Below are 15182 nucleotides of genomic sequence, written 5' to 3'. Positions count from 1 at the left end.
ACACAGCTACATGCTAACCCAGCTTAGCCACTGTGCTATCACCACCCCAATGAGTTCACACACGCCTTAGATGGACGCATTATTTCGCGGACCCCTTTGCTATGGGTCATGGACCCCACTTTGAGAACCACTGCCATAAAGGCATGGATGACAGAGTTTGGTGTGGATGAACTTGACTGGCCTGCACACTGGGAGCGTGGAATTGTCCAAAATCTTTTGGTTAGACATATCGTCTACCTCCTGAGCTACTGCCGTGTGGTCAACAGCCTTCCAATCACCCGTCTCCTCAAGGGTTTCACTAACATGTTCCGGGTTAGACTGCTGCCTGATGATTTGCACGTGCAAGATGCAATGCCAATGCATCACTTGTTGGCGGTAACATTTCCATGGCCTTTTTGCCTTTCTGAAAACAAGTTATGTCTTGCTCTGTCTGTCAGGAACCTCCTATAAGCCATTCTGTGTACTACCTTGTGTTTGTATCTTGTTTCACTGGTGCCATGTGTTCATGGGTGCCTCTCATCATGCCTCCTCGATCCTCGATGCTCGATCCTCGAGGGGCGTTCCCACTGATCTATAACTAACACTGGATAGACTATCCCATTGTTTCCCCCCCATCATTCTTTATGTAGATCAGTGAGGATCGAGGCATCGAGGAGCGAGGGAGGACGTATAAACGCTGCATGAGAGGCACCCCATGTTAACTTGTCATGTGCTTTGTTCTTGCTTCTTGTGTATTTCCTGGTTTGTCATGTGATTCAGTTTTTAGGCGCGTTCAAGATGGCTGCGTAGCACAAAAACTGCACAGCACAAGATGCACGTGGTTAAAAATAGGCGCGTTCAAGTTGACCTCTTGCAGCAGCGAGATCTGCCGGCGGCAGCAGGGGCGGGGATACAAACACTGCTATGAAGTTGTACACTCTCTACTTCCGGTGGTCTAGATGTGACCATGTGACGAAACATGAGGAAACACCCGCACGGACCCTTGTGGATATGAGGAGGCATCTAAACACCTGCACATACGTCAGGGATGTAAAAGCCAATTGGGGCAAAGTCCTGACGTCATGAAGGCAGGGTCTAGGCTCCGCTGCACTCCGCAGTACCTCTAGAGTGGCTGCTGAGCAGCCACCTGGCCACGCCTTTTTCCCGCGATAAGTTGAGGCCATGTGATACCGACTGCCGAGTCGAAAACACACCCATCTAGACCACGTGATAGCCTACTGATATCAAAGTAATTTTTTCGCGTTTCTGCAGCATTGTTTGATGTGTGACATGGTAACACTTTATAATAACTACACACAATTCATCATTTATTAAGCATCTTTTAATTATTAGTTAATGGTTTGTTCATCATTAGTAATTTATTGTTCATGCATAATTCATCATCAGTAAAGCATTTGTTCACAAAGTTTTGAATGGTTTGTTCATAGTAAATAAAACAAATGTTTGTAAATACATGGTTTATGCCTTATAAATAATGAAACAACCATTTATAAATGAAATCATCTCCCTATTATGAACCAGTTACAAACTATTAGTAAATGCTTTGATCATGATTTGTAAAGTATTACTCCTATGCTAATTCTCATACTGTAATTCATGATTAACTCAGGAGCTACAAGTGGTTAGTTAATGATTTTTGTGAGCTCATCTAAAGTGAGGACTGAATATGCCTTGCTACATATTTACAAATGAGTTATAAAGGTTACAGTTGCATTTATTAAGACACTTTCATCCAAAGAGACTTACACTATCAATGAAATTAAAGAGCAAGGCCACAATGGTGACACCCAGGGATTGAACCCCCAATTCTTAGGCTTACAGCATGCTAGCCCAATGCCTTATCCACTACACTACCCCTGCCCATGACTGTTCTAGCTATAAATTCAGAAATATAAAACAGATGCGCGTGTTTGCTTTGAACAAACATTTATAATTGTGTATAGGCATGATTTACAGATGAGAGTTAATTTAGGAATTATGCTTCAAAATTAAGAACACAGCATTTAATAACATGCTTAACAGTGTGTAGTAGAAGACACTCTTGCATAGTTTTATGTGTTTTTAACTGAGCGGATGTTATGTTCTTCACTTCACAACAAACAATTAATAAACACCAGAGTAAAGTGACAATGTTTTTACTTGGTTAACTTCACTTCAGTATACGTCAGTCAATTATTTACTTTGTATGCTTTAACTCTCTAACTATTGTATCAATGCGCTGCTTAGTGCTACATCAAATGTAGTCATACGCATAACAGGAAAGTAGTCCTCTGAAAACAACTAAAGGTAGATCCCATCTATGTCAGATTAGAAGCAGAGGTGGTGTAGTGGTTAAGCAGCAGGGTTATCGTTCTGTCGCCTGTTCAGTTGGGGGTTCAAATCGCAACTGTGTTTAATTTAATTGACATTATTGTGTATGTCGCTCTGGATAAATAGTCAGCTTAATGAATGAATGTGAATATAGTATTTACAACTTATTTGCAAATGTGTAGCAAGGCAGAAAAAGTCCTCACTTTAGATGAGCTCACAAAAATCATTAATTAACCACTTGTAACTCGTGAGTTAATCATGAATTATAGTATTAGGAAGTGGTTTATAAAACATGTATTCACATCCTTACTAATCATTAGTGCATATGTAACAACTATTAAAAAATTAATAGTATGTCATTAACAAAATGTTATTGCATGTTATATTAAGTATTAGCAACAATTTATACATATTTTAGAAATAGGCTTATTCACTATGAACAAACCAATCATAACTTTGTGAACAAATGCTTAAGTGATGATGAATTATGAATGAACAATTAATTACTAATGATGAACAAACCATTAACCAATAGTTAACAAATGCTTAATAGATGATGAATTGTGTGTAGTTATTATAAAGTGTTACCTGTGACATCACTAACAGATATAGAGTTGTTCTGTCACGTAAAACAGCCGACTAATACATTATAAGAAATGAAATAACAAATAATCATATAGGCTACAGCTGTCGCCTATTTTGCCCCTTCCTGTTTTCGTGTTCGCGCAAGGTTACTATTGTTTTTTAATGTTCACGTCACTATTTGCATGAGCCACGACTGAAAAGACTTCCGATAATATCAAACATGTCTGATATTGTCGTAACGGCAAAACTAGAAAAAGACTGCCTCCGACGGACTTAGAACCGCTAAGATTGCCACCTTACACTAAACGATTTAGATGACAGGAGCGCGCTGCGATTCTAGTACAACTCCCAAGATTTCCGCCCGATTTTGGAAATGTAGTCGCTGACTGTTAAAACAGGCAAAAATCGTGCAATGTAAGCCAGCCTTAAGTCTGTGAGTCCTTAGTCCTAGTCTTTAGGGCTGACATTGGGATTGGGCCAATGTCACCTTGAGGCCCATCCCGACCAACACCATGTAACCGTACTGGTGTTGCAAATACACAGTCTAACATGACTTCTTCCCAAATGAGGAGACAGTCTAGCAAACAGTTAGGGAACCTCCTGTTCCAAGTAGCTGCTTTGATCTGATAACTGTGTGTGGTGTGTGTGTGTGTGTGTGTGTGTGTGTGTGTGTGTGTGTGTGTGATTGTGCATGTGTGAGTGTGTGGTACAGTGACTGGCATGTGTGGTAAAACTGTGGATGGTGGTACCAGGCTAAGCTATGTGTGTGTGTGTGTGTGTGTGTGTGTGTGTGTGTGTGTGTGTGTGTGTGTGTGTGTGTGTGTGTGTGTGTGTGTGTGTGTGTGTGTAAGGATATATGGTGTGTTTCTGTATGTCTAAGGGGGTTTCTGCTGAAACGGTAGTAGAAATATTGAGATCTCTCTCTCTCTCTCTCTCTCTCTCTCTCTCTCATGTGCTGTACACATACACATTCAAAGGTGTGCCAATCATCATTGAGATGACCATCTCATCCAGACATCTCCTGCAGACATCTCTGGTTTGGTCGCTGTTTTGCAATGTGTTGCACTCGGGAACTTGTTAAAGGGGGGTATAAGGGCAGCTGGGAGGACGACGTGTCCATACTATTGAGACGACACTGCTGTTCCTTCTGAAAGCACCATGAAGCTCAGCATCACCATCACCATCACCATCTGCGCTCTACTCTACTTCTCTGGTAAATACTCTTACGCTCTCTCTCTACGGACTAAAGTGGTTTATTGCAATTCTAAAACAGTTACTAAATCTATCTAGCAAGATGTCATGAAACAAAGGCACAGCAACTAGAAATGTAACAATGTATTCATAGATAATAATTATTCCGCCAATAAATGTATTTCCTCTGTCTGGATGGTTGGCAAGCAACATCGAGATGCAGCTACTGCAACTTTTATGTAAGTTGTGGTAGCGCATTACCGTACTATAGAATGAAATGTAGTCAAAGTTTAGATTTGTGTTGGATTTTACAACAGCATTGAACGCCATTCAGCTGATCATGATAAGGGATCTGAACTATCCGTTTGAGAATGCGGGATGAGTTCTGTAAAGGAGGAGGGACTGAACCATTCTGTCTCTCTCTCTCTCCCTGTCTTCTCTCTTCTCCTGTCTTCTCTCTTCTCCTGTCTTCTCCTGTCTTCTCTCTCATTCCAATCAGGTCCTGCTTTCGCAGAGGAAGAGAAATCCCTCCTCCGGGAACAACGTGCAAACGCTGTCCCCCGCCTTGGACGGCAGTCTCCTCCACCAGATCGTGAGTACCCACCAGGATGGCCTGGATCATGGGGAGAACGCGACTTCGTCCGCCTGGGACATACTGTAGTCCTCCACCGTTCTGAACCATTCTCTCTCTCTCTCTCTCTCTCTCTAATTCAAAGTCAAAATTCAAAGGAGCTTTTTTGGCATGACTCAGACATGAAGTGTTGCCAAATCAGACATGACAATACAACAGATACAATATCTGTTTTGGGACAAACAAAAGAAGAAATCTTATCAAATCAAACCAAATTAGAAAGAAAACGTATAATGATGATAAGCTAGCATGCTAGCTGAAGGAAAGAAAACTTATATTTCATATTTGTAATACTTTAATTTTCATAACCAGTTAGTCACCGGCAATAACATCTCTCTCTCTTTCTCTCTCTCTCTCTCTCTCATTGTCTCTTTATCTCTTATTTTCTCTCCTTCACCACTTCTCTCTTGTCCTCCTTTCCTCTTGTTTTCTTTCTCTCTCGTTCCAAATCAGCTTCTGGTTTCCTGTACACACGCGTGGGACGTACTGTAGGTCTGCTTTCGCAGAGGAAGAGAAACCCCTCCTCCGGGAACAACGTGCAAACGCTGTCCCCCGCCTTGGACGGCAGTCTCCTCCACCAGATCGTGAGTTCCCACCAGGATGGCCTGGATCATGGGGAGAACGCGACTTCGTCCGCCTGGGACATACTGTAGTCCTCCACCGTTCTGAACCATTCTCTCTCTCTCTCTCTCTCTCTCTCTCTCTCTCTCTCTCTCTCAAATTCAAAGTCAAAATTAAATTGAAAATTAAAATTCAAAGGAGCTTTTTTGGCATGACTCAGACATGAAGTGTTGCCAAAGCAGACATGACAATACAACAGATACAATATCTGTTTTGGGAAAATCAAAAGAAGAAATCTTATCAAATCAAACCAAATTAGAAAGAAAACTTATAATGATGATAAGCTAGCATGCTAGCTGAAGGAAAGAAAACGTATATTTCATATTTGTAATACTTTAATTTTCATAACCAGTTAGTCACCGGCAATAACATCTCTCTCTCTTTCTCTCTCTCTCTCTCTCATTGTCTCTTTATCTCTTATTTTCTCTCCTTCACCACTTCTCTCTTGTCCTCCTTTCCTCTTGTTGTTGTTTTCTTTCTCTCTCGTTCCAAATCAGCTTCTGGTTTCCTGTACACACGCGTGGGACGTAGGTCTGCTTTTCGAGCAGGCCCTGGGCTACGGTGAGTACCCACCAGGATGGCCTGGATCATGGGGATAACGCGACTTCGTCCGCCTAGGACATACTGTAGTCCTCCACCTTTCTGAACCATTCTCTCTCTCTCTCAAATTCAAAGTCAAATTTAAATTGAAAATTAAAATTCAAAGGAGCTTTTTTGGCATGACTCAGACATGAAGTGTTGCCAAAGTATCCAAAAAGGCACACTCGGATCATTGATCTGATTGATTGAAGGCCTATCCAAAAGTGTGCAGAGTCATTTGAACTATGCCCATTGATCACACCTCTTGAACAGTAGAAATAAAGCGCAGACTCCCCAGACTAATGTTCAATCTTAAAAGATTGAGCTATGGTGATAGCCAGACTACTATTACTAAAATAAATGCATGAAGGCTAGTCTATGACTGTTTTAATGAAATTATTTTCTCATTAATTCATTACATATTGTGTTGTGTACTGTATGTAACCTGGCCTATCTTTACATCCAATGAGACTATTTAGTTTAAGCTATAGGCTAAGCCTACACAGTGAGTGCAAGTCAAGAATGGGCAGAATTATATATATATATATATATATATATATATATATACAGTATATATATATATAGAAATAAGGGCATAGAGGGCATGAATAAGGGGGGGGGGGGGGGGGTCTAGGGTTGAGTTTGAGCCCCCCTAAAATGGACCTAACGACGCCCATGGGTCAGTTAGTCAGTCCATAGAGCAGGTTTAGGCCTAGCAGCCTCCTGGTCTCTGCTAGTATCCTCCTCTTCTCCGCTAGTATCCTCCTATAAGGGGGAGAGAAGTATCTTGAGTGTGCTGGTGGAGGAGACTTTATCAGTTCTGAGGAAGCCAGAGTTTAGTGGTTTTCTATGAGAGAGGACACAAACTCAGTTTTATGCACACACACACACACACTGACACATTTTCCCTTTTCGCTCTCATCCAGGGGTTGAACGCCCTTTGGATCCGTTTTTACGGGAGATGTTAACGGACCTGAGAGCACAGTGGGTCAGGGAGACTCCAGAGTCAGTTTGACACAATAAAGAGTTTCTGCATCATCTCTGTGTTTTTAATTATTGCACATTCATTGGGCTGCCACCATCTAGTCGTAATCCCCATAGGCCTCATAGTGCGACTAACATACATCTGTTATTATAAAGGCCAGTTTCCCCAGAGCAATTCAGAGTCAGGTGCCTTGCTTAAGGATACTACAGTGGCAGTCGGGAATTGAACACACAACTTTTCTAGCCACTGCACGCTCCTTAGCCATTGTGCTAGCACCACTCTACTCCACACACACACACACACACACACACACACAAAAAAAGGTTACACATTCGGCTTGGTACAAAGCATGGCCAACATGACACACACACACACAAAAAGGTTACACATTAGGCTTGGTACAAAGCATGGCCAACATGAAGTGAAGTAGCTGTAATGGGTAGAGAATATTTATTTAGGAATTCTGGGAAAGGTCAGCATTGACAAAATCAGCTAACTAGCCGTAGCTTGGGTCACGTGTGTCACTCTGAACCAATCATATCAATTATCCGACGACATAAAAAATAAATAAATAAATAAATTATCCGACAACACCGAATTATCCGACAACATTTGCTAACCTCAGCCAGAAACCTTGAAAAAGGCCAATTGGCCGAAACGTCGGTGTCAATAAATATGAGATTGAGACTGAGTGTGCGGCAACATAATCTTTTTCTACTGTATAAGTTACGTCCCGTGCCAGCATCTCAAAGGGTGTGCATTTTTTATTTGAACCTTAGCTTAGCACAACAACTGTCATTCAGTTATGTGGCGAAGAACTGTGACTTGCTGTGAGAATATGTTCATAACAGGCTTAGTCTAATTGCAGGGGCCTGACTGTTTTCCCAAATTAGGAGTTTCTTCTGGGCAGTTTCGCCACTTTCCCCATAGGGTTCCATAAAAATATGACTAGCCTCCTATGCTAAAGTCCCGGACTCAACGTCCGTTTCACTTTTTCAGCAGATTGGAATGTCCCTAGCTGTGCCGTGTGTGGTAAAACTGAGGGGGTATCAGGCTATATGTGTGTTAGGCTGTGTGGTGTGTGTGTGTGTGTGTGAGGATATGGAGTGTTTGTGTGGTTTCTGCTGAGACAATGGTAGCTTCATTGAGAAATCGCTGTCTCTCTCTCTCTGGTGGGTGTGGGCGCACACACATATCAGAATCGAAGGTGTGCCAATCATCAGTGAGATTACCATCTGACCAGTGTGAGAACACACAGCGTCATCACGTTGTTATGGAGTTCGTTTGTTGCTTTGCAATATGTTGCACTTGCGAACTTGTGTCCCCCTGTGAGAAACAACTCATCTGTACACGGTCATGACATCTGGTTTGTGTGTGTGTGTGTGTGTGTGTGTGTGTGTATTATACAGCAATAGTGCAGACAGGGTTAGTTTATCATTTTACATGGTTATTTTCTATTATTGTAATATTCTCCTTCAGTTGATACCATTGCAGGACACAGGGCAGGCTGACCATAATCACACACACACACACACACACACACACACACACACACACTTATACTGTATTACAGTACTAAGCCGTCTCTCAGAGTTGTTGACAGAGTGTGTTTTTTTATTGTGAAGACTGTTTATTGTTTCTTGTTGTTTTTAATTGCTATATTCTCTGATCCACAAGCTATCTTTAGATGTCGTGAAATATCATATTTTATGTCAGTGTTCTTCAACTGCTTACAGTAGGTGGAAAATGTGTGTGTGTGTGTGTGTGTGTGTGTGTGTGTGTGAGAGTGTGTGATTGTGCATGTGTGAGTGTGTGGTACAGTATGTGACTGGCGTGTGTGGTAAAACTGTGGATGGTGGTACCAGGCTAAGCTATGTGTGTGTGTGTGTAAGGATATATGGTGTGTTTCTGTATGTCTAAGGGGGTTTCTGCTGAGACGGTAGTAGCAATATTCTCCCTCCCTCTCTCTCTCATGTACTGTACACATACACATTCAAAGGTGTGCCAATCATCATTGAGATGACCATCTCATCCAGACATCTCCTGCAGACATCTCTGGTTTGTTCGCTGTTTTGCAATGTGTTGCACTCGGGAACTTGTTAAAGGAGGGTATTTAAGGGCAGCTGGGGGACGAAGTGTCCATACTGTTGAGACGACACTGCTGTTCCTTCTGAAGGCACCATGAAGCTCAGCATCACCATCACCCTCACCCTCTGCGCTCTACTCTACTTCTCTGGTAAATATTCTTGCACACTCTCTCTCTACGGACTAAAGTGGTTTATTGCATTTCTAAAACGGTTACTAAATCTATCTAGCAAGATGTCATGAAACAAAGGCACAGCAACTAGAAATGTAACAATGTATTCATAATTCTTCCGCCAAGAAATATATTCCCTCTGTCTGGATGGTTGGCAAGCAACATCAAGATGCAGCTACTGCAACTTTTAAGTTGTGGTAGCGCATTACTATGGAATGAAATATAGTCAAAGTTTAGATTTGATTTTGCAACAGCATTGAACGGCATTCAGCTGATCATGATCAGGGATCCGTTTGAGAATGCAGGATGAGTTCTGTAAAGCAGGGACTGAACCATTCTGTCTCTCTCTCTCTCTCTCTCTCTCTCTCTCTCTCTCTCTCTCTCTCTCTCTCTCTCTCTTTATCTCTTATTTTCTCCCCTTCACCACTTCTCTCTTGTCCTCCTTTCCTCTTGTTTTCTTTCTCTCTCATTCCCAATCAGGGCCTGCTTTCGCAGAGGAAGAGGAACCCCGCCTCCGGGAACGACGTTCATCGCTCCTCGGCATGGGACCTCCACCGTTCTTTCGTGATCCGAACCGGCCAGGATTGCCAGGATTGCAAGGAGCCTTCGGCCGCCTGGGACGTATGGCCGGAGGGTGGCTGCCACATCCTTATGGGTAAATCTCCACTGTACTTTCCAGATAGATCAGTCCATAGAGCAGGCTTAGGCCTCCTCTTCTCCGCTAGTATCCTCCTATCAGAGGAGAGATGTACTGTACAGTATATCTTGGGGCAGCCGTGGCCTACTGGTTAGGGCTTCAAACTTATAACCGGAGGGTTGCCGGTTCGTTCCCTGACTAGTCCACGGCTGCAGTGCCCTTGAGCAAGGCACCTACAGTAACCCCTCACTGCTCCCCGAGCGCCGCTGTATGAAGGCACCTAACCCCTCACTGCTCCGGGTTAGTGTGTGCTTCACCTCACTGTGTGTTCACTGTGTGTTGTGTGTGTTCACTAATTCACAGATGGGATAAATGCAGAAACCACATTCTTTGTATACGCAAGTATACATGGCCAAGAAGACTGATTTGAGTATAGGTATGCTGATGGAGGAGATATCTGAGGAAGTCAGAGTTCAGTGGTTTTCTATGAGAGAGGACACAACCTCAGTTTTATGCACACACACACACACACTGACACATTTCTCTTTTCACTGTCATCCACAGATGAGTGAAAATCCACAGATCTTCATCGGGGTTGAACTCCCTTTGGATCCGTTTTAACGGGAGATGTTAACGGACCTGAGAGCAGAGCTGCTGTCGTTCACAGTGGGTCAGAGAGACTCCAGAGTCCGTATGACACAATAAAGAATTTCAGCATCATCTCTGTGTTTTTAATTCTTGCGTATTCATTGGGCTGCCACTTTGATCCACTACGACTTATCAACCACTACAAGGATCAGTTTCCCCAGAACAATTCAGACTTACAGGGATCACTTCCTCTCCATAAAGAGGCATGTCATTGATGTCTTCATGGGTTTCATCAGGTCCCTTGCAGGTGTATAAAATCAAGCACCCGATTATCAATGCAATTGCTCTCAGTTGGTTGATGATGTTCCATAATAATCTTGCTGCTCTTTCAAGCCTTCTATATTTATTATGACCGCCGCCATTCTTTATTCCCGTCAACTTCCTGAATTTTGGCCCCGGCAGTGGCGCGACTGGCTGGGGCACCTGCACCGCACGCCGGCGACCCGGGTTCGATTCCCGCCCCGTGGTCCTTTCCGGATCCCACCCCAACGCTCTCTCCCATTCACTTCCTGTCTCTCTTCACTATCCTATCATTAAAGGCATAAAAGCCCAAAAAATATACTTAAAAAAAAAAAAAAAAAAAACGTAACACCGGGGCACATGAAACTTGGTGGGCATGTAGCCCCAGTGGTCCCTGAGGGCCACTCCACCCCCGTGCTGGCCCCCCAAAAATCCTGAACCTGTTGAAATAGTCAAAGGTAAGCTAAATGATTTCATCTCTTGCGTGAATTCTCTTATACTTACGTGAAACACCGAACATTTGCTAACCTTAGTTTAGCATAACAACTGTCATTCAGTTACGTGGCGAAGAACTGTGACTTGCTGTGAGAATATGTTCATAACAGGCTTAGTCTAATTGCAGGGGCCTGACTGTTTTCCCAAATTAGGAGTTTCTTCTGGGCAGTTTCGCCACTTTCCCCATAGGGTTCCATAAAAATATGACTAGCCTCCTATGCTAAAATCCCGGACTCAACGTCCGTTTCACCTTTTCAGCAGATTGGAATGTCCCTAGCTGTGCCGTGTGTGGTAAAACTGAGGGGGTATCAGGCTATATGTGTGTTAGGCTGTGTGGTGTGTGTGTGTGTGTGTGAGGATATGGAGTGTTTGTGTGGTTTCTGCTGAGACAATGGTAGCTTCATTGAGAAATCGCTGTCTCTCTCTCTCTGGTGGGTGTGGGCGCACACACATATCAGAATCGAAGGTGTGCCAATCATCAGTGAGATTACCATCTGACCAGTGTGAGAACACACAGCGTCATCACGTTGTTATGGAGTTCGTTTGTTGTTTTGCAATATGTTGCACTTGCGAACTTGTGTCCCCCTGTGAGAAACAACTCATCTGTACACGGTCATGACATCTGGTTTTTTGTGTGTGTGTGTTTGTGTGTGTGTGTGTGTGTGTGTGTGTGTGTGTATTATACAGCAATAGTGCAGACAGGGTTAGTTTATCATTTTACATGGTTATTTTCTATTATTGTAATATTCTCCTTCAGTTGATACCATTGCAGGACACAGGGCAGGCTGACCATAATCACACACACACACACACACACACACACACACACACACACACACACACACACACACACACACACACACACACACACTTATACTGTATTACAGTACTAAGCTGTCTCTCAGAGTTGTTGACAGAGTGTGTTTTTTTATTGTGAAGACTGTTTATTGTTTCTTGTTGTTTTTAATTGCTATATTCTCTGATCCACAAGCTATCTTTAGATGTCGTGAAATATCATATTTTATGTCAGTGTTCTTCAACTGCTTACAGCAGGTGGAAAATGTGTGTGTGTGTGTGTGTGTCTATGTGTGTGAGTTGTGTAATTCTTGCTGTTGCAACACTCATGTCCTATCACTCCTATACAGACAAGAAGCAAATGGCAAAGATACCTTAATTTACTTTTTACTTTACCATCATAAGCACACACTCACACACACACACACACACACACACACACAATAGTCACAACATGCACATGAACTCTCTCTCTCAAACACACACACACACAAACACGTACATAGTCACGACATGCACATGCACTCTGCCTCTCTCTCTCTCTCTCTCTCACACACACACACACACACACACACACACACACACACTCACACACACAACGATGTCCACTGAGGGGTGGGAGCAGAAAGTAAGAGATGAGGAGGGTATTTAAGGGCAGCTGGGGGGACGACGTGTCCATACTGTTGAGACGACACTGCTGTTCCTTCTGAAGGCACCATGAAGCTCAGCATCACCATCACCCTCTGCGCTCTACTCTACTTCTCTGGTAAATACTCTTACGCTCTCTCTTTCTCTCTCTCTCTTTCTCCCACACCCACAACTATACAACTATATACAATAATATAATAATTATAGAAATAATGTCTCACTCACATCTCCCTCACCCACACTCCTCTCTCCTTTCCTCTTGTTTTTGTATTTCTCTATCATTGCAAATCAGGTCCTTTCACGGACGCTTTGTTAAACCGTTATGGAGCCTTTAGTTTAACTCCACCACTACGGCTCGCTCGGTCTGTCCTGGGGAGCAAAGGAGAATGGGACCCAAAAGTAAATGTCCACTCATTTTATTATACTGTACATCACTTCATTCGTTTTGTCACACCTTCCATGTTGGTGTGTGTGCGTGTGTGTGCACATGTGTACATGGATTTATATTGTGTATTTACTGCATGATTGCCTGTGTGTAAGAATGTGTGTGTGTGTGTGTGTGTGTGTGTGTGCTTGTGACCTTTTGACTGTGCATACAGTATGTGTATGATTATGTGTGTGTATGTGTGGGTAAAGTACAGTATCTGTGTGATAAGTATATGCCTCCCTCCCTATGGCTAAACCATGTCATTGAAACAAAACACAGGTTACACATGTGAATATTTGTGTGTATAAAATGTCACTCTTCACTCTGTTCAGGCTGAATGTGTGGATTACAGAGAGCTGATGGACTGCTCGCCTAGCGGAGAAAAAATATGTGCCACTGATGACAGAACCTACGACAATATATGCGAACTTTGTGCAACTAGAAAGTAAGTCAGTCCATAGAGCAGGCTTAGGCCTGGCAGCCTCCTCTTCCCCGCTAGCATCCTCCTATCAGAGGAGAGATGGATCTTGAGTACGCTGGTGCTGCAGAGGTGGAAAAGTCCAAACTATCAGCCGCGACTTATTCATCGATTTTGCAACATTTCTTCAGCCATGAATACACGGGGGTTAGTTATGTTATTATTATACCACTGCTTGGTCAAATTTCCTATTGTGATGCGCTATTTGGAACGTGCATTATTTTTCGATATACCGCACGGCTATGAAGTAGGCTAGTTCCCTTCTTTTGGGCTTATTACACTTGAATATTAATTTGCCAATGTGTATGTAACGGTAAAACAGCAACGTTGTATCTAAGACAGCCGCAATATAAACAAAAATGATAGTAGCAGTGGTATAAGCGGGATAATCAACTCTTTATACTTTATAGGAAAATGAAGCACTTATCCTCCGCCTGCGGCTTCGGGACCTTATTACCACTTCGAACGTGCATTATGTAAGGGATAACGGCCGACGAGGTGACCGGTTCGATGGAAATAATCAGAGCCATATAAAGAGAGAGTTGCGACAACCCGGGTACAGAAAATTCGGTTTGTGACGTGGTTCGTGTAACTTCAAGTAGTTCAAATAGTTCCTGGAAGCGATTTTGACTGTTCGTTAGAATCATAAAATAACCGTCTTTTACGGTCTGTTAACGAGTGTTCGATCCTAACTTCCGGGAACTATTGTTGAGAAAATATGGAACATTAGCGTCAATGGAGTTGTCGCAACTCTCTCTTTATATGGCTCTGGAAATAATGGCTAGGTGGAGGTCTAGAACTCCGGCGACGTGCGAAGCACGGAGACGGAGTTACCTCCGCCGTGCCATTATTTCCATCGAACCGGTCGACCTCGAAGGCCGTTATCCCGCTTATCTCCCGTTTGTATTCATAACCTGTATATTTAGAACATAGTTTTATTCCACCGTTGCGTCCGTTAACATCGCTAAAACTGTCTTGACTGTGGGACTACTTTCCGCCACATATCAACTTTCTACTTGCAGGACAAAACTGCCGTTACTAGTTCTAAATGGATGGTTGCTATGGCCAAAGGCCAGTCGTTAGTTCTAAATGGCTGGTTGCTACGACTAAAAGCCAGTCGTTAGTTCTATCTCTCTCGTTGTCAAGCGGGCATATCCCAGGATTCTGATTAACATTAACTTTGAAAGATCGCTACTTTTATAGCCTAGACTACATGGCATCCAACTAGCTACAATCAACCTCTGTCATATGCTACAATGTTACTATGGTTCTGCACGTCTGTATCTCAGCTTGGATGCAACGTGACAGTTCATTTAAACTTCGCAACGAGTTTGGCGAATTAATATTCAAGTGTGATACGGGAACTACTTCAAAGGTAGCAGGTTATACGAAGTTAATGGCCACCCCATCAGCCAATCAGAGAAGAGAATTCCATTGTTGAGGGAGATAATTTCCCATAAACGCACGGCGCATCGTTAATTATCCCTTAGCCTACATATGGTGTTGTTTCTTTTAACTTGCATAAAACACTGTCCTACGGCTTACACACAGGAAATGACTGCACTGACACATCTCCCTGGTCACTCTCATCCACAGGCGTTCAGAGCTGGACCTTTGGGTCCGTGGTGTCGGGGCATGTCCAGAGCCCTGAGAGC

This window comes from Sardina pilchardus, chromosome 23 (genome assembly GCF_963854185.1).
Source record: "Sardina pilchardus chromosome 23, fSarPil1.1, whole genome shotgun sequence".
NCBI lineage: Eukaryota > Metazoa > Chordata > Actinopteri > Clupeiformes > Clupeidae > Sardina > Sardina pilchardus.
The sequence above is the reverse complement of the archived record's forward strand: the minus strand, read 5'-3'. Positions refer to the sequence as shown.